Raw genomic sequence first — 23,061 nt, 5'->3', positions numbered from 1 at the left:
TCTTTCCTCCTACTTTAACACCTTAGGTTTCCTTTTTTTTTTTTTTACTGAATGATTACTAGAGAACAAGAGAATGGTGTATATTTCAGTATTTACAGAGCACACCCACACAGTGTACACTATCTCATTCAGCTGTATTTCCTTCTCAGTAGGAAGATCAGACCCCATATTCAAACTGTCATTTATTCACAAGAATTGTTGTTTCTTACTATATGGCAACCAAAATTACCTCCATGTGGCAAGTAGTTCACATGGATCAGACCTGCCAGCCCCCGTATGATTTGTCTCAATACCACACAAAAAGTCACTAGGAATGTTTGTTAATGGCAAATGATTCATGGGACTAATCCTTTCACTATATAAGACAGCCACCACCATATGATAGCAGTTTCAAGTCTACTTGAACCTAAAATGTTTTGTTGGTTGTTGTTATGTGCTTTCAAGTCAACCCCAACTTATGGTGACCCTATAAGTAGGTTTTTGTTTTGTTCAGATGTTTGCTTTGCCTTCCTTTGAGGTCAAGAGAGTATAACTGGCCCAAGGTCACCCAGTGGGTTTCCATGGCTGAGCAAGGATTCAAATGGTAGTTTCCTGGAATTCTAGTCTAACACTCAAGCCACTTACACCACACTAGATATCAGTCTAAAATAACCTCCTGCATTTTGTGTTGGTCCTATGAATGCTGAAAGCTCTCTCTGGGCTGAAGCATACGAGCTTGAACTTGTGTTATTCAAAAGCTGGTCAAAAACCTGCTCTCTGCACTGCCCCTCCCAAGGTGAGCTGAACACCCATAGGCTGTCTACACCACACAGCGTCAAGTCATGCCGTGTGAGATATATATATATATATATATATATATATATATATATATATATATATCCATTCTGCTATCTAGTCTTGCTGGTTTTGGTGATCCAGGTAATTTTAATGATGATGACACAAGACTTTATCTGATGTGAGGGTGTCACGAACACTGACAAGAAAAATCCAATCCAATATATGCTAATCCAGTTAAATCAGTGTTGGTAAAGAAGGAAAGGAAAGAGAAGACAGAGGAAGTGCTGCCAGAGAAAGAATAAAAACAAAATGTCAAACAAACCAATGATTTATCTTTCAGCAATGTGTGCAAAGGGGGCCTGAACACGCTAAAGGCACCAGATCCTATCTGATCTTGGAGGCTAAGCAGGGAACTCCAGGAAACCACTGTTTGAAACCTTGCTCAGCCATGGAAATCCACTGAGTAACTTTGGGCAAGTTACAGTCTCTTGACCTCAAAGGAAATAAATAAATAAATAACTTTATTTATATACCGCCCTTCGAAACATCAGGGCGGTTAACAGCAATATTCAATACAATTTATAAAAACAATACCATTAAAACAGTAATGGCAAGGCAAAGGCAAACCTCTGAAACAAATCCCTACTATAGGGTCACCATAAACTGGTGCTGATTTGAAAGCACCTAACAAACAACAAATTATTTTAGGTTCAAGTGGACTTGAAACTGCTACTATATGGTGGTGGCTTTCTTATATAGCTAAACTGTACTTAGCAAGTTGTAATTGCATTGTTTTTACTCAAAATAAACATCCCAGGTGTGTTTTTATTTTTTCAGTTTCTAGGAACTGAAAGTCAACATGGTGTCATTGTTTCCTATTTTACATCAGACTGATATGCCTTACACAGGCATCCAAGAAATAAAATAAAAGTTTAGTGTACAGAGAGTTGATGGCTTCAGTCCAGTTTTCTTGTGGGAAAATATCTCCATAATAAGAATCAACATCATAATTTGGCACCAAGAGAACATTCTTGACCAGATTAGAATGGTTTATAATGGAAGTCAGTTTTGGATTTTTTTTAAGTGGAAGGAAGTTCATTTTTGTGTTTTTTTGCCTGAAATAATTTCAAGTCCAGGTTTATTTGAGACAGACATTAATATATGATTGAGGCAAATATAGCGTGAACAGAATTTAGTGTGCTGGACAAGGAAAACTGAAAAATCGGGCTACACTGAATTTTTCCAGTCAAAATAAATTTGCAATTAAAGGGTATTTTTAGAGGGCCACAAAATAGCCCCTTCTGCCATAAGTGGGCCTTTCTGGGCTTTACAAGGGCCTGTTACAGACTGCCAAAATAAAGCTGCTTCGGGTCTCTTTGGAGGTATGCTATTTAAATGATGCATGCACCCTAAGAATCCAGAAGCTGCACCAAAGCTGCACTCCAGTGCTTAGGAATGGAGTGTGGCTTTGGCGCGACCTCCGGATTCTTAGGACCCATGCATCATTTAAATAGCATACCTCCAAAGAGACCAGAAACAGCTTTATTTTGGCAGTCTGTAACAGGCCCAAGTCTTCACAGCTTCAATGGTGCTGTAAAACTGTAAAAAGCAATAAAGTATTTTGCCATCACTCTCTCTCTCACACACACACACACACACACGTTCACTAAGACATGGCTACATGAAGACAGCAATTTAAGCTAATTCAGAGTAAAGGTAATCACTGTTTGAAACACAGTTTCCTTACTCTGTATTAGCTTTCTTTCTCCACAAGGCATCAAAACAAAATCAAATGTGAAGATTATACATAACTTACTTGCTGCTGCTGCTGCTATTATTATTATTATTATTATTATTATTATTATTATTATTATCATGCCTTTCTCCCAGTATAGGGACACAAGGCAGCATCCTAGAAGGGGGGAAAAGAGATTTTTATTTAAAGAGAGATGCAAAGATTTTCACTCTGGAGCAGCACAACATTTAGGTATCCAGTATCAGATACCTAAATACCAGGTATCAGGGAGAGAAGCCTTGGCAGGTATGCAAGGAGGGAAGAACTAGAAGGAATAAGAACTTGTAGTGAAAATTTCCCAACTTCCCTCAGAATTCTGCAGCATTCAATTAGAACTATGAAAGGGGGAGCTTGTTAAAATCCAGGCTTACTTGTTTCCAAAGTATTACCTCATCTATCTATCTATCTATCTATCTATCTATCTATCTATCTATCTATCTGTCTGTCTAGGTTTGATACAGATATAGGTTTGTGCATTTATGAGAAGAGAATAAAGATTTTTAAAACCCCGCCACCAGTGTTTCCTTGCCTCCTAACATTGTGATGCACTGCCTCCTGCCCTTATGCTCCTTTATTTTACAAAGCATGTGACTGACAGTCATAGTCAGAGGAGGGCCGAGGTCACAGCCACACCTGCATGGGAAGGTTTCTTATGTTTCCCAACTGGTACTGAATAGCTTGACAACAAGAACAGGGCTTTAACAACTTCTTAACTGGACATCAAGAGTGACAGTCACCCCTCTGAACACTCAAGTAGGGAGGGGAGGGCCCTGTTTCACTCTATACTGGCTTTGGGATTAGTAGCTAGGTAAGAAACCCAAATGCCTCCAACAAAAATTATTCAGGTTGACACAGCTTTAACTGCCATGGCTCAATGATATGGAATTCCAGGAACTGTAGTTTGTTGTGGCATTCGAGTTCTCTGACAGCAAAGGCTAAATGTCTCACAGAACTACAATTCAGAGAATTCCATAACACTGAGCCATGGGAGTTGAAGCGGTGTCAACCTGGATTATTTTCACAGTGTGGATGCACCCCCAGAGTCCCAGAAAACAGAGATAGGTTACATGAGAGACCATAATCTCCCTTATGAACCAGCCACGATTATCAGGGGAGGCCTTATTCTTGGTCCCAGCATATCCTATATTAGGGTGGGGGCAATGAGAAAAGGCTTCCTTTAAACAGCGGTTCTCAACCTGTGGTTCACGATTCCTTAGAGGGTCAAACAACCCTTTCACAGGGGTCGTCTAAGACTATTTGAAAACACAGATTTCCGATAGTCTTAGGAACCGAGACACTGCTTCTCTATCCGTTGGGGGTCACCCACCATGAGGAATTGTATTAAAGGGTCGCAACAGTAGGAAGGTTGAGAACCACTGCTTTAAACAATGGTTGGATGGTCATCTCTGAAGACTGCTTTAGTTGTGGACTGATGCATGGCAAGGGATTGGACTCCATGGCCCTTGTAATTCCTTGTAACTCAATGATTCTATGATTCTTGGTGGAATCTTCCCAGCTCTGGAACTCACTGCTGAGCTGAATTATGCTGCCCCCCTTCGCTGTTGTCTTTCTGCTGGCAGGCAAAAACATTGTTACAGAGGTAGGTCCAGGAGTGGGGAAGCATTGCCTTTAAAAATGAGAATCTTGCCTCCCCACCCAATGAAATTTTCCTTCAGTCTCCAAATTTCTAGCACTGCAGAGAGGGTGACACCAAAAATCATTCACACCTGGCACTCTTATATTCACTGTGTTCACTGGGTAACTTTGCCAACCTGTTTTCTTTAGGTGTCTAATATTTCTACAGAAATTCCCCCACTTGAGTTGGCCTTTGACAGTTGAGTAGTATAACCATTGAAGGGTGTGGGAGTTATTTCTTTTTAACATGATGCACTTTTAATTGTATTTTAAACCTGGGTTTATGTTTATGCTTAAAACAAACAAAAAACCCCACATGGTCCTCTTCTGATTCCCCCTCCCCCTTTCCCTTTTTAGGTCAAGCAAAATAATAATAATAGGATGTATATGTTTCTCTTCTTCCCAATCCAGATGTGGATTGTTTTTATTTCAATTGTACTGTTCTTAGCTGTCCTGAATGGCTTTCTTTGGCAGACAGGAGGGGTATATGTTTAATAAGTAAACAAGCAAACAAATGTGCTGTGAAGAGATGAATTCCATGCCATGCCATAAACGCTTCTTGGTCTGAATTAACAGTAAAGTCCATAAGGATTGCATGGGCTTCCCCACATGCAATACAGGCAGGTAGGTGCTGGAAAGCATCACCTAATACATGCAGAGCTGATCTGATTCACTGCACTGTTAGGATTCTCCTCTTCCAATATTCAAGGATGCTCTCAGATATTAATGGACATCAGCATGGTTTCTCAACTTGTATTTTTAAAGACCAAAAGGAAAGCACAGAACTTCTCTACCTTGGAGAATGACCCAACCTCCCAGTGTGCTAACTAGAAGTACATATAATCCTTTAAAAAAGCAGTATGTAAACAAGTCCTCAGGAATTCCTGAATTGGTTAACTCTTTCATCAGTGTTTGTACCAGCTTTTTCACATGATCTTTTGCAAGTAATATTCTAGTGTCAGAAAAGCTATACGAATCTTAATTTGGGAGGCAACCACTTCCTAATGCACCCTAAGATACAATGGTTTGCTTTGACTTGTCCCTGGACAAAAATCTCATTTTGCCCTTCCAAATCATTGTCTTGCATTCATCTGTCTTCCTCCGTCCATTTTTTTCACAGTGGATTTGTTCCACTGTATCCATGGACCCATTCACATGAATAATTCACTAATTTCATCTTCTAGCAGAAGTCAGCACATTTACTAAGCAGCGGAGGGGGGGTAGGAATGCACAGGTGCAACTGTTGAAGAGTAGCATTTAATTTAGTTCCTTTATTATTTAAAAACTCTGAGTGTGCAGTTTCTGCAGGAGAAAGCAGCATATGTGTACAGAAATGGGCAAAGATGACGTCTGGGATACGGAGCGACAAAAGTCAAATTAGATTAAATGTGACAAGAGTGTTGAAGTGGACACGCTGCCTCTGCTACATTAACACTGAAGTGTGGTTGCTGATTCTGAATGTGGGATTAGGACACTATGGCTAAAAATGTTCCTGGAGTACAGTAAAAATCTCTTTATTATTTAAGAGCACAGGAAGAGTTTTGCTGGATTAGACCAAGGTCCCATGTAGCCAAGTATCCTGTTGCTAAACAGTGGCCACCTCCACGGCTCCAGGAAAGCCACAGAACCTGAAAGTAACAGCCCACTGCCCTACACTTTGCTTCCCCAGTCCCTGGCATCAAACCTGTTACACAAAAATATGCTAGAGAAAGTGCCACCAGGAATGATATCCAAGAGTTGGAGGAATATGCTTTAAAAACATTTCTACAGATGTTTATTCCCCAGTCTATCCCTCTATGGCTGTCATATTAAAACCTGTTGGCTATTTCTGATTTTCCTATAATTTAAACAAACAAAAAGTCCCTGGCTTATTTGAACATATGCAAAATATATTTGCACCAAAAAGTGAAACGTAAACAAAAGCCTGCACATATTAGGCGGCAGTACTAGATGGCTCTTCCAACTCTAATTCTACGATTAACTCCATACTTGGTTTTACTACCCTGCGTGTCTTATGAGCCCTACCTGCCTTACCTCTCTTTAGATACCACAGTAGAGAGAGCATGGAAGGAATGCACATACATTGTGTTCAATATGTACAGAAGCCTATTTCTGCCCTCTAATGGAAAGAACGTGACACTTCCACTCAAGTGCATCTTCTCTTTACTAAGTGAGAATGCAATGGCCTTTGTACTTTTACATTAACACACACACACACACAAAGGACTTTTCATCTGGAGGCTGCAGCTATTGCCTTTTTCCTGTTTGCTAGACTAGCATGCACTTCTGTCCAGAAGCTTTTGAGAGATATAGTAAGCATGGGTGTCACTCTGCTCCCTGGATGAAAAGGCTATTGGTGGGAAAGGGCAGAAGAGAGCTGCAATGGCATCACACACAGTGTAGGGGGGGAGGACAACAATAGGGAGATGTAACATGGCAGACAGATCTTGTGGCACTGGCATCAGATTTGAAAGTGACAAATATGTATGTTCTATAAGGAGATATAACCTGCTAGGCCTTAGTTTAGATGCTGAAACTATACAACAGTCTAATAATCCAGATAGACACCACTTTAACTGCCATGGGTCAATGCTATGGAATTCTGGGAATTGTTGTTTCTTGTGGCATCAGTGCTCACTGACAGAGGGTTAAATGTCTCACAAAATTCCTAGAATTACACAGTATTGAGCCTTGGCAATTAAAGTGGTGTCAACCTGGATTATTTCTCCAATGCGGATGCATCCTAAGAAAGCAGGATAGGGTCAGTGGGTACCTCCACATCACTGCATCATGCTAAGATTTATGTGGAGTCATTTGGATTCTTTTTCTTTTCTCCAGAGAATTCCGTAGAAAAGCCTGCACATCTCAGATGGACAATTAAATCAGGATGTACTGTAAATACTTTAGCCAAGTAATTTGGGTCAGAAATTGTAGTAATAACAATGATAGATAGAAACATCAGTGTAAAATTGCCACTATGTAATATTTACACTATAATTCACACACAGGGTAGATGGGTGAGGGTGTCATATAATAACAACTTTTATTGGAAGTTCTTTTCCTCTCAAAACAGGGACAAGGGTGGAGGGAAGGAGTAAAATTAAGGATGGGATTTTTTTATATATCCCTCATTCCATAAAAGTATTTAGTGCAGTAAAAGGTAAATTTAAAAGCCATTTTAAAACTAAGTGAAGTATAATATGCATCCCTCTTTCAATATAATTAGCTTACTTGCTAATTAGCTTACTTGCTGTTCACCGCTATGATCTTTGGAATAGCAGTATATAAATAAAAAACAAACAAAATTATAAGTGTCATTAACATAGGTTTGTTTTAGTGAGAATATAACATAAAGACACTTTTAAAACTACAATGGACCCTCCACATTCACTTGGGTTAGGGGCACAGGACCCCTGTGACAGTGGAAAAACTACAAATAAAAAAGCACTTTTTAAAAACATGAGATAACATCACTCTAGATATCTCAGTCCTCCAGGGCAACTCTATGGTCAACATCTGTCAGAAGGTGACTATAGAATTGCATTGGAGGACCTACAAATGCCTAGAGTATTGTTCTCTCTAGGAATCTCTAGGTCCTCCAGTGCAACTTTTGTTTGGCAAACATTGATGATAGGGTCTGGAGGTCTTAGAGATTCTTAGAAAGAGCATATTAATAAAATCTGTGAATAATCAAATCTGCAAAATTCAAATCTGCAAATGTGGAGGGTCAATTGTAACTTTCCTGTCTCTAGTATTATGTCAAAAAACAAAAATAAAAACAACAACCTCTAGTCTTCCTTCTTCCTCTTTGGTATAGCCATGAGGAGAATGGGAGAATTCACATTTGTTTTTCAATTACCAAAGCTAATCTATGTCTGAGCTCTACAATACAACAATCCTAACTATGGTTTGTTTAAATATAATCCATAGTTTGAAATTGTTTTACTTCAAATAAAGTTATAATGAAGGCTGATCTTATACAAGAGGTTAGTTAAACAGAAAATAAAGCTTTCAAGCTCTCACAACCAGGCAGCAACCATCTCCTTGAATTTCTGAGCAGGTGTGGTTGTATCATCAATTATTATCCTGCACCTTTGCCACAATCATTGGTATTTGGCAGATCATCAGACTGCCATATGATCAAATGAATGATACAGTGGATTATTATATTACTATCTAATCTAACCAAACTTTTGTTTATAAAATGAAAGCTGTCTTTCCCCTCCATGACCTTCTCATTTAGGGTTAAATCCAAAATGAGTGTTATGTAAAGTACATCAACTGAAATCAATGAGACTTTAGTTGGGATTAATAAATCCCATTCATTTAAAGTAATCCGTGTTAAGCACTGCTAACACTGCATTTAGCCCTTAAGTGTTATACAGTCAGCCCTCCACATTTGCAGCTTTGAATTTTGCAGCTTTGATTATTCACAGATTTGATTAATATATTCTTTCTTGCAATTTCTAGGTTCCAGCATTACTATATGCATAGTCAGCTTCTAACAGAAGTCACATTGAAGGACCTAGAGGTTCCTAGAGAGAACAATTCTGTAGACATTTGTAGGTCCTCCTGCACAATTCTATGGTCAACTTCTCACAGAACTTGACAACAGTGTTGCACTGGAGGACCTAGAGACTCCTAGAGAGGTGTTTTCTCGTGTATTTTGTTTTTTATAATTTGCAGTTTTCCCACTTATACGGAGATCCTGTGCCCTTAAACCCAGTGAATATAGAGAACCCATTGTATGTATTTATTTATTTTTATTTTTTCCAAAGAATTATTTATGTGAGATTTTTATTTTACAATCACACTATTTATGGAGCTATCACTAGCTTCTAGTTCACTGGAGTGGAGACCTGTGGTCTCTTACATACATATTTCATTTTCATTTTTCCCCTAGTCCATCCCAAAAACTCACCTCCCATTGTACATATTGTTCAACAAATAAAAATATTGGACAGTTAAAAAACATCTACCATGTAAACAACTAGAACAACCAACACTCCAGAGGGAATAAGATCAACAAATCATTTGTAGTACAGTACAACTTATACATTCAAAACAATTCCCATTGTATTTATATGAGCTAGGTTTTACACTATTATGTGAAAGGAGAATAACCATTATGTATAGTTTAGGATATAAGCATACTCATAATAATAATAAAATAATAATAAAATAAATACTAATAAAATAATAATAAGCACACTCATATATAATAATAACAACAACAACAACAACAACAACAACAACAACAACAACAATAATAATAATAATATAGAGCTTTAAAGGTAATAACCAACACCTTGTACTGCGCCTAGAAGCTAATTGGCAGCCAGTGAAGAGATTTCAACACTGGTGTTATATGGTCAAACCTAGATGTACCGGTGACCAATCTGGCTGCCGCATTTTGAACCAATTGGAGCTTCTGAACTTGGTACAAGGGTAGCCCCATGTAGAGCGCATTAGAGAAATCTAAAAAAGAGATTACCAGTGCAAGTACTACTTCTTCAAGGTTCTTTCGGTCCAGGTAGGGCCGCAGTTGGCGTATCAACCGAAGCTGATACCAAGCATTCCTGTCCGTCACATCTATTTGAGATGACAACTGCAGAGACGGATCAAGGAGTACTCCCAAACTGCAAACCTCATCTTTTAGGGGAAGTGTGACCCTGTCCAGGACTGGTTGAAAAATCTCCATCCCTGGACTTGGGATACCTGTCCCAAGTACAGTCAGCCCTTCTTATACACAGATTTTTTTATACACAGATTCAAGAATCCACGGTTTGAAAATGTTCAAAAAATGTATAAATTTCAAATATAAAACCTTGATTTTCCATTTTTATAAGGGGCACCATTTTGCTATGTCATTATATTTAATGGTACCTGAGCTTACACGAATTTTGTTATCCATGGAGGATCTTGGAACCAAACCCCAGCGTATAACAAGGGTCCACTGTACCTCCATTTTCTTTGGGTTCAACCTGAGATTATTTTCCCTCATCCAGCCCATTACCAACCCAAGGCAGGCATCCAAAGGAGAGATGCCATTCCTAGTCACTGCAACAGTCAGAGACATAGAGAAATAAATTTGGGTGTCATCAGTGTACTGATGACACCACGCCCCATGTCTCTGGATGGTCTCACCCAGCAGCTTCATGTAAATGTTAAACAGCATGGGGGACAGAATGGCACCCTGAGAGACACCAGATGTCAGCTCTCTCTTGGAAGAACAACTGTCCCCAAGCATCACCATCTGGAATCTGCGCGAGAGGTAGGACTGGAGCCACTGGAGCACAGTGCCCCCAATGTCTAACTCCTTCAAGCCTTCCAGAAGGATACCATGGTCAATGGTATCAAATGCTGCTGAGATGTCCAAGAACACCAACAGGGTCACACTTCCCCCATCAATGCCCAGACAGAGATCATCGACTAAGGCGACCATGGCAGTCTCAACTCTGTATCCCACCCTGAAGCCAGTTTGAAACGAGTCTAGATAATTGGCTTCATCCAAGATGGCCTGGAGCTGAAAGGCAACTGCCTTTTCCTTCCCATGAAAAGGAAAAATCCAATGACTTGTATTAAATACTTTTTCAACCATGGAAGTGCCAAAGATGATGGATTTGGGTCAGCATTGCTTACATCAGTTTAATACTGCACATTTTTAATTACTCTAAAAAGAGGGGGTGGAGGGGAGACAAGAATCTGGAATCTGAAGTCTATTCAGCCTCTCCTATCTACTGATCTGGGAGACATTTCCTGCATGAAGCACAGTGGGAAGTAAGATATAAAAGATTAGTTTTGACACAAAAATGCCAAAATGAGGACACAAAGACGGCAGCTAAAATTAGAATTGTTGGGTTAGGATATTAATCTCGCACAAATGGCAAGTGCCGTGAAGAGGGAATTCTATGAGTCAGCAGCCCAAAATATCCCCCAGCTTGAGAAGACTCATGTACATTAGAGTATATGATGCCTGAGCAAGCGTATCAGGAATGTTAATACGACAGACTTGGACATACACAAGTCAATGACAAAAAGATCACAATAAAATGAGGCATTCAAAAGCAGCATAAAATTAGGCAGCATTTGAGAACCTGAGATCAAAAGTCTGTAATTCTGCCTAAATCAAGTAATGTACAATGCAATGTATACTTCTTTGCCATTTTAAATCTTTTAAGATAATATCATATTTAAACCTGGTCTTCTATACAAGGCTCATCCCAGACGTGGCAATGTCATACAAATCTGGTGCTAAATGTTTAACCATGTATGACTAGAAAGTCCTATGGTAATTCTACCAAGAGACAACCAAAGATGAGACACGTGACTCACCAGTTATACTGATCTAGAAGGAATTATTTTATCCAGTAGTCATATTTCTCCCTGTCCTTGCATCCTCCAGTTATCATCCAAATCTTCCATCTGCTTAATACATATATCTTGAATATCTTTACATCAGGTAGCAAAAATCATGTACATTTATGTATGTATGTATGTATGTATGGTATTTATACCCCACCCTTCAGCCCTAAAGGCTATCAGAGCGGCTTACAATTATTATTTTAGGTGGTTCTCTGCCCTCAGGCTTACAATCTAAAAGACATGACACAAAAAGAGAAGGGAATGGTGGTGGGGAGGGGGATCAGGTCCAGTGGTTCTTCTCTCCCTCGGAGGCCTGGACCAAGGCAGATGGACTGGAGGGAGGGCTCTTCTTCTTCAGGCTAGCCCTGGTGGAGCTGGGCCTGCCTGGTCACTCCCTCTCAGGCCGAAGGATGACAGTTGTCATGGAGGGAGGGCTCTCTTTCCTCAGGCTAGCTCTGGTGGAGCTGGGCCTGCCTGTTCACTCCCTCACAATTTTGGAAACTTTAGTCTACGAAAGCTCATGCTGTTAACTTCTTTCTTTCAGTTAGTCTCAAAAGTGCTACAAGATCTTCCTACATACTAATTCTACAGACTAACATGGCTATATATTTGATTTCTTCATTTGGGTAGAGTCATGAACAATGTGTGACCCTCCAAATGTTGCTACCATCAGCTCTGTCAGTCAGTATAGCCAATGGTAAGATGAATGGGGGGACTTCTAGTCCAATACCATCAAGTAGCCTTGATTTAGAGGAAAACTGCCCACTTGCAAACTTTATAACAGCCAACATTGCTATACAGGAGAATGCCTCATCAGATGTCAGCTTGAAGGTTGGGCCAAGCTATTGCAATCAGAAGTATTCCTTATTCACACACATGTATTTGGGATAATAACATCTCATTGACAATTTGCTCCAGCCTGGAGATGCTTCTCCTGAAAGAATAACTGTGTGTGTGTATGTGTGCTGCCCAGGCTTCAAAACACCAAAATACAGTCAACTCTTGCCATCTGATGATTTGAGCATCCCTGTATGGTTCCACCTCATTTACCCCAACGATGCGCCACTACTGGGAACAACGGGACTTGAGGTCCGACATTTTTGTTATCCACAGAGTAGATCCAGAACATAACCTGTGGATCCATATCCTGTGGATACGAATGGATGACTGTATTTGATGCCTTTAGAAGACAAGACCTAATACTTGCCACGAAGATGAAAGAGAAATAAAACAAAATCCAAAATCCATAAAAGGGCGATACCTTTATTGTCCAGTCAAAGTGCACAAAACACATAATGCAAGCTTCCAATGGTCCACTGGCTTCTTCATCAAGCAAAAGATATTTTAAAAAATCATACAGGAGAAAGGAAGGAAGGAAGATTGATGGTGTTGGAATCACAGGCTTATATTTTTGTCTCTGCTGTAGTTCAGTTGGTTTGGAGGGATCTGAATGTAGGCAGAGGCCACATCTTTCTTGGCCATGTGCAGACCAAAACAAAGGACAGTAAAATTTACCCTCCATTAGCAGCAGTAAAGTAACTCCTCTTGGTATCCAGAGTATGAAGCCTTTCTTGGGCAGAGAATGTTAATTTTCTGAAGAAGTCTCTGTACTGCTACGTCTGGGGGGAAAAACCTTCAGGTGCTATATAGATAACATTCAGCCAATTCTAGTAAAAAAAAAAGGTTTTACATGTATTGGAGGTAGAAACCTCAAAAAGTTAAGAGGGGAGAGGTTTGTGAGAGCCCATCACATATGCTAAGAGGATCTGGGAGGAAAATTAGGTGGCAATTATGGAAATGATCAGATGGTGGAGGGAAGCTGTGAGTAAAAGGCATACTCCTGGCAAAGTCGCGCAATCACACTGACGATTTTCAGACACATCACACTTATCCAGGCTTTAACCCATGAAGATCGAGTAATGCTCCAGAACAAACCATTCATGGGGAAGTCCCGGGAATCGTTTGTTGCTGGAGCATTACTGAATCTTCATCAGTTAAGTCCTGGATAAGTGCAACGTCATCTGAAAATCTTCAGTGTGATCGTACAACTTTGCCAGAAATGTGCCTTTTTCTTCCCCAATTTCCCCATCTGATAATCTCCAATGTTAGAAAACCAGAATTTATATAGCAAATGAAGTTGAATCTAAATGAAAATCATTATAGAAAACACGCAAATCCTTGTATTAAACCCTTGTATGGAAATAGGGTTTACAGTTAAAATATTCTACAAAGTAATTTCATGGGGCTGTATACAGTATCAATGGGAAATAGGGGTCACTCTACAGACAGTTGTACAGAGGTGACTAGAATACGAAGGCTTTCATGGCCGGCATCCAAAGTTTTTTGCGGGGTTTTTGGGCTATGTGGCCATGTTCTAGAAGAGTTTATTCCTGATGTTTCGCCAGCACCTGCCTTCCCAGGTTCACACAGTATGTGTGTGTGTGTGCGCGTGCATGTGTGTGTATGTATATATTATACACACACACACACACACACACACAACTCCTTTCCAGGCAAAATGTCAGGAAGAAACTCTTCTAAAACATGGCCAAATAGCCCGAAAAACCCACAAAAAACTATGTGACTAGAATAATCACGTAAGCACCACCTAATGTAATGAAAAGTTGGTAAAGCACATGGAATGGCTTCTACACACAAAATAAAACTGGCATAATCAAAATATTCAAATCTGACATTGGCGCACGTTGAAAATGAAGCTTCTGCAATCCATAGAAGCTCATGAGTTAATCTGTATTTCTTCAATATATTTTAGATTGTAAGCCTGAGGACAGGGAACCGTTTAATTAAAAATAATAATTGTAAGCTGCTCTGATAGCCTTTAGGGCTGAAGGGCAGGTTATAAATACCATAAATAAATAAATAAATAAATAAATAAATAAATAAATATCAGAAGGCTTAGTGTCAGTGCCACTCTTATTACACTAGATTACAACAGTTTTTTAGGAAGCTATATAAATCCTGTTTGTGGATAAACTAGGGATATAAATCGTGACTTGGCTCATCCTCACTTGGTAAGGAAGAAAATGAAAACAGCAACAACAGAAATAAATTTAAAAATTTAAAAATCTTCTGAGGGTTTTTTAAATCAGTATTAGAGAGTTTTTGTACATTTCTGAGACAGATTTTTCTGCACATAAGTAAATGAGCAAAATTCAAATCCGCAATAATTGCTGCCTTTCTGCACAAACTAATAAAAGTATAGCTTGTGTCTTTTACTTTGTATCTTTACCAACTTGTATCTTTTTTGATCAGACTGTCTGTTCTTTTGTGCTTGCGTCCAGACTCTTTGTTCAAAATGCAGAAAACTCAGAGAAAAAAGTAATTGATGACTTGCTCTTAATTCACAGGGATTGGAGAATTTTCAAGAGGCTGTCTTGCCACAGTGAAATGCCCTGTGGCAAAAACTTTAACCAGATTCCCCCCCCCCCCCCCCATTCCTAAGAAAGTGTTGAAGGAATGATACACACATTTCTGTGACTCAACAAAATCATTCAACTGGGAGGACCATCAAGACCTATCTAGTCCAATCCCCTGACAATGCAGGAATATATGAGTATACCTTAGAGATGAGCATCTACCCTGTTTAAAAACCTCCAATGTAAGATGCTCTGCTACCGTCTGAAGCCATCCCTTCCCCTATCAAAAGTCATTCTCAGGATGTTCTTCCTCATGTTTAGTCATAATCTCCTTGGATGGAATTTGAGTCCATTGAGTCTATTCCTTCCTGCAGGAGCAATAAAAAACATGCCCACTGTATCTTAAACAAATTCAGCAAATATAGAAATAGATGTATGATGAGAGAATTAGGGTCTGCCTTGCAACACTTTGGAGGACACCCAGTGAGAAGCAATATGCTTTATTCATATAAACATCATTGTTGTTCGTTTATCTAGAAATCCTGTACCAGATATGAGATACCCGCATTTTAGATATAATTTACATGTATTTTTATACTGTTATATTGTTATATGTATTGTTGTAATATTGTGCTGTGCAATGACCTTTGGTCAAAAGCAATAAAATTTGAATTTGAATTTGACATATAAACATGAGCACAGGGCGGGCATCCACTTTGGGAGAGATGGCAGAAGTGCCTCATTTCTGACTCATTTTCATTTTCACATTCCTAGGAGAAAATGTCAAAAATCCATTTGAGATACAGGTTGAGTCTCTCTTACCCAAAATGCTTGGGAACAGTAATGTTTGGGATTTTTTTTTTTAATATCTGCATATGCATAATGAGATATCTTGGAAATGAAAGCCAAGTCTAAACATGGAATTCATTTATGTTTTGTATAAACCTTATACACATAGCCTGAAGGTAATTTGATACATAGGCGGGATACATACCGCCATTTAGTACGTATAGGATACGTACTAGGTTTAGGAAGGGGCAGTGCTTCCGCACCCCCCTAACCCTAGTATGTATCCTATACGTACAAGATGGCGGCACCCCTTCCACATGGGCGCCGCCATCTTTACGTATCGGACGCTGAGCGTCCGTACGTGTCGCAGCCTTTATGACGTAGCGAGTGCGCCCCTGGCGCCTCGCTACGTCACAAACGCGACTGAAAAAGAAGCTCCATTTTGGAGCTTCTTTTTCGGTTCGCGCGGGAGCCGCGCCGTCTGAAGGCTCCGGCTCCCCCACGGATCTACCGGCGGCGGTTTGTACCCCGCCATAATATGTTTAATAATTTCTGTGAATAAAACAAACACCAGCAGAAAGCAAGCGTATCACTATCTCAGGCACCAATGTAGGCAATTTTGGATTTTGGATATTACAGATTTCAGAATTCTAGATAAGGGAGGCTCAACCTGTCACATAATTTCCTCTTCATGTTTCTGATTACTTACAGCATGTGCTTGGGTAGATCCTTCTTTCAACATATAATTAAAATACGTGTTTTTAGAAAAGGTACCATTTTAAAGGTTGAGTTCTTAGAAGAATAGAATCATAGAGTTGAAGAGACCATAAGGGCCATCCAATCCAACACCCTGCCATGCAGGAACTCACAATCAAAGCATACCCAACAGATGGTCATTCAGCCTCTGCTTAAAGACTTCCAAAGATGGAGACTCCACCACTCTCCGAAGAAGTGTGTTCTACTGTCAAACAGCTCTTACTGTCAGGAGGTTCCTCCTAATGTTGAGGTGGAATCTCTTTTTCTGTAGTTTGCATTCATTGTTCCGTGTTCTAGTCTCTGAAGCAGCAGAAAACAAGCTTGCTCCATCCTCAATGTAACATCCTTTCAAGTACTTAAACAGGGCTATCATATCACCTCTTAATTGTCTCTTTTCCAGGCTAAACATGTTAAGGAAAATGCAACATGGGATATACAGTGAAAGAAATAAAACATGTATGTGAGAGTCAGGATGACTCAGCAAAAGCAATTAGGAGCCACACAGGTGTAAAAGGTAATGTAATTAGCAAGTCCTAAATGCCAAGGACAGAAATGCAAAGTGAATAATTGAACACACCTGAGAACTGTTAAGTGGACAAGGTGAAATGATGAAATCATTAATTATGGGATGAACCAAGAGAACCAATGAAAATGGTTGTACACGCCCACTGGGTGGAAACTGACAAGAGTGGGTGGTGTTTTCCAATGACTATAATAATTGCTATGAATCCCAATGTATTTTGTGGGTAGTAGTGGAGTATTGGAGTTGTGTTGGAGCTGTATATAGTAGAATAAAGTAGATCTTTTATATAAGACTACTGAGTTGTCTGGTGTCTTGAGTCAAGAGACAAGAGCCAGCTGGATCTTGAAGAAGTGGGAAGACTTCTGTGGAAGCAAGAGTGAGAAGGCTTGGAGAGTTTGTCAGGGTCTTCAGCCTATTCTCTGTAACTCTGCTGCTTTAGAGCAAAGCTTTAACCACTGGCCAAAACTGGTCAGCGCTGGTGCGTAACAAGGTGGTGAGTTCGAGCCAGAGGTGAAGAGCTACAACTCCCATCATCCCTGACAAGGGTTATGGGCCCAGTTACTGCAGCACCCAGCATCCACAGAAGCTGAAAGTTCCAGAGAGTGAAAGACAGTTTTGTGGAAGGCAGATCAGAGCAAGCTGTTTGCGCTGCACTGATAAGCTCCGTGAGTAACTCCTCCTGTGTTTTGTTTAAGCCCGAAAGGGGTCAGCTGTGCATACTCAGAAGGACTGTGTCAATTGAGTCACTGCACAAATTAAGATGGAGATTTTGAAGTTTAGTAAATTGAATAGAAGCAACTACTCCACCTGGAAGATTTATGCCCAATCACTACTAGTAAAAGAAAGTTTGTGGGCCACAGTTGAAGCTGGGCTACCAGCAGATGCAAATGCAGCCATGAAAGAGAAAGATAACAAAGCAAAAGCATGTCTTTTTCTAATGCTGGAAGAAGACTTGATTAATGATGTTAGAGATAAGGAAACCGCCAAAGATGTGTGGGACACTCTGCAGAGACTACACACTCCTTCTACTGCCTTTGCAAAAATGCTATGGTCTAAGAGAAGTTATAGGCAGAAGATGGCAAAAGGGCAGTGTGTGATAGAACATTTAAAAACAATGCAAGACATGTTTGTGCAGGCTGAGCTAAGAGGAGTGAAAATAAGTAGAGAACAGCAATGCTATATTTTGATTGAATCATTAGACCCTTCTTGGGGAAACATTACCAACAGTTTGCAAAACTTACCGGAAGCAGAGTTGACTAGAGACTTAATTGTGGCCAGGATTCTGGAAGAAAACCAGAGGAGACTGTCTGAGAGGAGTGACATAGCAACTACTAAGAGTGTGCCAAGTGAACAAACGAAGCCTGATGTGCGTGGGCTGGACCAGGCAGCTTCTTCGAGGGAGCAAAGAAAATGTTTCTATTGCAAAAAGATTGGACATCTGCAGAGGCATTGCAAGCAGTTGGCTGCTGAGAGAAGCAAGCAAGAGAGCAGATGGCAACCACGGCACTATCAGAGGCAGAAGCAGTCCAAGTCGCCATTTTTGAAGGACAATAGTAATAATAATAAGGGGTTTGCAACCATGATCAAAGAAAAACAAAATGCAAAATCTAAATAGCTTGTAGATTCAGGAGCCTCGTCCTCCATGTGTAATGATATTAATTTGATAAGTGAAAGAAAGCCAGCAAATGTAAATGCGGTAGTTTTGGCTGATGGGAATGAGCTCAGTACTGTAAATCAAATGGGGACAGTTTACATTCCAGGGCTAAAAGAAAACTTTAATGATGTTTTGCATGTAAAAGAATTAGAAAACAATTTGTTATCAGTGAGCAGATTAACAGACAGAGGCCTGTTACAGACAGCCAAAATAAAGCTGCTTCGAGTCACAGTGGAGCTATGCTGTTTCAATGATGCATGCGTCCTAAGAGTCCAGAAGTCGCACCAAAGCCACGCTCCAGCCCTAAGAACTGGAGCGTGGCTTTGGTGTGGCTTCTGGACTCTTAGGACGCATGCATCATTGAAACAGCATAGCTCCACTGTGACTCAAAGCAGCTTTATTTTGGCTGTCTGTAACAGGCCAGAGACTACATAGTCACATTTGAAAAGAACTTGTGTAAAATAACCTTGAAAGGGGAACTGCGTGGCATAGGTTTGAAAAAGGATAAGCTTTATTTCCTGGAGGAGAATGTTGATAATTACAAGGTTGAGAATGCTAACAATATTGATAATGTTCCAATGCACAAAGACTGTATACATGAGCTCCATAGAAAATTTGGCCATGCTAGTTTTAAGTGTTTAAAGAATTTAATAAGCATGTGTCCAGATTTAAAAGTAGCAGAATGTAAAAATCATTTAGACTGTACTGTTTGTAATCAAGTGAAGGTCAGAGCTTTACCAGTTGCTAAGAAATCCAAAAGAATTGCTCAAAGACCATTTCAGTTTGTACATGCTGATGTCGCCCAAGCTAATTGTTTGTCTTTAGGAAGAAGCAAATATTTCCTAGTAATTGTGGATAGATATTCAAGGTATGCTTTTGTAAGAATATTGAAAAATAAGTCTGATGCTGGGCAAAGTTTAAAAGCATGGGTAAGAATGGTAGAAAGACAATTTGATAGCAAAGTTGGAACAATTGTTACAGATAGAGGGGGAGAATTTTTAAACAACCAGCTGTATAATTGGTTTCAGAAGGTGGGGATAAGACATGAAACCACCAACCCTGCTTGTCCAAGTGAGGATGGTTTAGCAGAAAGAAAAATCCAGGACATTAAAAGGATATCTGCTTGCTTGATGGCAGATGCGGGGGTTGGAGACAGCTTTTGGGGTGAAGCAACTCTGACTGTCATACACATAAGTAACAGGTTATTTCATTCAGAGATTGAAGACATTCCCTACAGGGTCTTGTATGGGAGAGTGCCAAATTTTAAATATTTAAGAGTTTTTGGACAGTATGCACATGTATACATACCTGCTTGTTTTAGGAGGAAAGGAGAACCCAAGAGCAAAAGACTTATGTTCTTAGGATACTCAGGAAATAGCTACAAATTTCATTTGGGAGGAAGAGAAGTGCAGTACTCCAGGTCTGCAAATTTTGAAAGACATGCTGGCTGGGACAGGCTGCATGCCAACAAGGAAGTGTTCTTGAGGTTAGGTAGCTCAAGTGAGCAGGAAGCACAGACTGAACCAACTACAGGAAACGGAGGGGTTTCAGTCAAGCCAGAAGCCTCTACTAGCAGTAGTGGTAGTACCTCTGATGGGGAGACACAATCAAGACCAGTAACCACTAGAATGACAGAAGACAAAAGATTTAGCCGAAAGACAACAACTTCTAGTGCAGACAGCGATGAAGAGAGAAGCAGATCGACAGAATTCATACCCAGGCGTAGTCACAGAGTTAGAAAGTCACCAGATAGATTTGTTGTGACACAGGCAAGGGCTTGTACAGTTGTAGAAGAGCCTGAGAGTTTTGAAGAGTTAGAAACTTTTTCTAGGGAAGAACAGGAAAGATGGTGTGATGCAATGGATAGTGAATTTAGTTGCCTAGTGAACAAAGATGTTTTTGAAGTTGTAGATAGACCGAAAGATAAGCAAGTAATTGGCTGTAAATGGGTATATAAGAGAAAGGAAATGCCTGATGGAAGCATTAAGTACAAAGCTAGGTTAGTAGCTAAGGGTTTTGCACAACAGCAGTATGAGAACTTTGACAAGACTTATTCTCCAACAGCAAAGCCAGAAAGTTTGAGAATGGTGTTAGCTGTAGCAGCAAGAAGGAATCTAGTTGTAGAGCATTTTGATTTTGAAACAGCTTATTTAAATGCAAATTTGGATGAAGAAATTTTTATGGAACAGCCACAAGGTTTTGAGGAAAATGGAAGTCAGAAAGTTTATAGATTAAAGAAGGCATTGTATGGTTTAAAACAGAGTGCCAGAGCTTGGAATTTGTGCATTAATGACGAGTTGGTTAAGCTAGGATACAAAAGGAGTGTTGCAGATGCTTGTGTTTATACAAAAGGAGACATAGTGTTGGTGATTTATGTGGATGACTTGTGTGTAGCAGCAAAATCAAAACAGGAGATAGAGTCAGTGAAAAGAGAGTTGTCAGAAAAATTTGTTTTAAAAGATTTAGGTTTGTTGAAGTCTTATTTAGGCATTAATGTTGAATGGACACAAGAAGGTCATTGTTTATTAAGCCAGAGAAAGAAGATTGAAAACTTGATTGAAAAGTGTGGTTTACAGAGTGCTAAAATAGTTAGAGCTCCAATGACAACTGGTATCGTATCTGAACCAACAACCAGAGATTTTGAGGACAAGACTTTTTTCAGGAGCATAATAGGATCTCTACAGTTCATTTCTTGCCACACTAGACCAGACATTTCGTATGCCGTGAACGTTTTATCCAGAAGACTTTGTGATCTAAAGTTGAGGATTGGACAGCTGTAAAACACTTGTTAAGATATTTGAAAGGGACCCTAGACAAGAAGTTAATCATCAGAAGCAGTAATGCAGATTTAGATTGCTATGTAGACAGTTCATTTGCGTCAGAATTAGGAGACAAGAAATCAGTGACAGGAATGATCATCAAGTATAGTGAAAGTCCAATAGTATGGAGAAGTAGAAAACAGACAAATGTAGCGTTAAGCACATCTGAAGCAGAATTTGCAGCTTTGAACGAAATAGTGAACGAGGTACAATGGCTTGAACAGTGAAAGAAATAAAACATGTATGTGAGAGTCAGGATGACTCAGCAAAAGCAATTAGGAGCCACACAGGTGTAAAAGGTAATGTAATTAGCAAGTCCTAAATGCCAAGGACAGAAATGCAAAGTGAATAATTGAACACACCTGAGAATTGTTAAGTGGACAAGGTGAAATGATGAAATCATTAATTATGGGATGAACCAAGAGAACCAATGAAAATGGTTGTACACGCCCACTGGGTGGAAACTGACAAGAGTGGGTGGTGTTTTCCAATGACTATAATAATTGCTATGAATCCCAATGTATTTTGTGGGTAGTAGTGGATAGTTGTGGAGTATTGGAGTTGTGTTGGATAGTTTTGGAGCTGTATATAGTAGAATAAAGTAGATCTTTTATATAAGACTACTGAGTTGTCTGGTGTCTTGAGTCAAGAGACAAGAGCCAGCTGGATCCTGAAGAAGTGTGAAGACTTCTGTGGAAGCAAGAGTGAGAAGGCTTGGAAAGTTTGTCAGGGTCTTCAGCCTATTCTCTGTAACTCTGCTGCTTTAGAGCAAAGCTTTAACCACTGGCCAAAACTGGTCAGCGTCGGTGCGTAACAAGGTGGTGAGTTCGAGCCAGAGGTGAAGAGCTACAACTCCCATCATCCCTGACAAAACATACCCAGCTCTCCAAGTCTTTCCTCATTAGGCATGGTTTCCAGACCCTTCATCATTTTGGTGGCCCTCCTTTGGACACGTGCCAGTTTTTCAACATCCTTTTTGAATTGTGGTACCCAGAACTGAACACAGTATTCCAGGTGAAGCCTGACCAAGGCAGAATACAGTTGCACTGTTATTATTTATTATTATTATTAACCTTTATTTATGAAGCGCTGTAAATTTACACAGTGCTGTACATACAATCTTTTTAATTAGATGGTTCCCTGCCCTCGGGCTTACAATCTAAAAAGACATGACACAGAAGGAGAAGGGAGTGGTGGAGGGAAAGGGTAAGAGGTCCAGTAGTTCCTCTCTACCTCCAAGACCTGGACCAAGGCAGATGGCCTGGAGGGAGGACTTGGCTTCATAATGGATGGTTAATCTTCTTCCAGGGAATTAACTATTACTTCCCTTGGTGTAGATACTCTATTGATGTAACCTAAGATAGCATTGGCCTTTATGTTTTAGAACCTGACAGTTTGCTAGTAAGATCTTGATTGGGTTTTTAATTTTTCTTAAAAATATTCTTTTTTATTGAAAGCCTCTTTGGTTATTGTTATAGTAGGAAAGTGGAATATACATAATAAACCAGGACAAATCAGAAGCTAGACTGGACTAGAAGCAATAAACCTAGACTCAAAGGTTGATCTCCATA

At 39.8% G+C, this 23,061-nt stretch overlaps 1 protein-coding gene across 6 annotated transcripts in view; it reads right to left on the bottom strand.

Annotated features, from left to right (window-relative positions):
* The window catches only part of ARHGAP26 (Rho GTPase activating protein 26), a 345,307-nt gene that overhangs the window by 34,253 nt on the left and 287,993 nt on the right, over positions 1-23,061 (bottom strand). The gene's annotated exons all lie outside the window — the stretch shown is intronic.

Source organism: Sceloporus occidentalis, unplaced genomic scaffold (assembly GCF_023333645.1).
Source record: "Sceloporus occidentalis isolate IW3139 unplaced genomic scaffold, rSceOcc1.0.p SCAF_1, whole genome shotgun sequence".
In the NCBI taxonomy this organism is placed as follows: domain Eukaryota; kingdom Metazoa; phylum Chordata; class Lepidosauria; order Squamata; family Phrynosomatidae; genus Sceloporus; species Sceloporus occidentalis.
The sequence above is the reverse complement of the archived record's forward strand: the minus strand, read 5'-3'. Positions and strand labels throughout refer to the sequence as shown.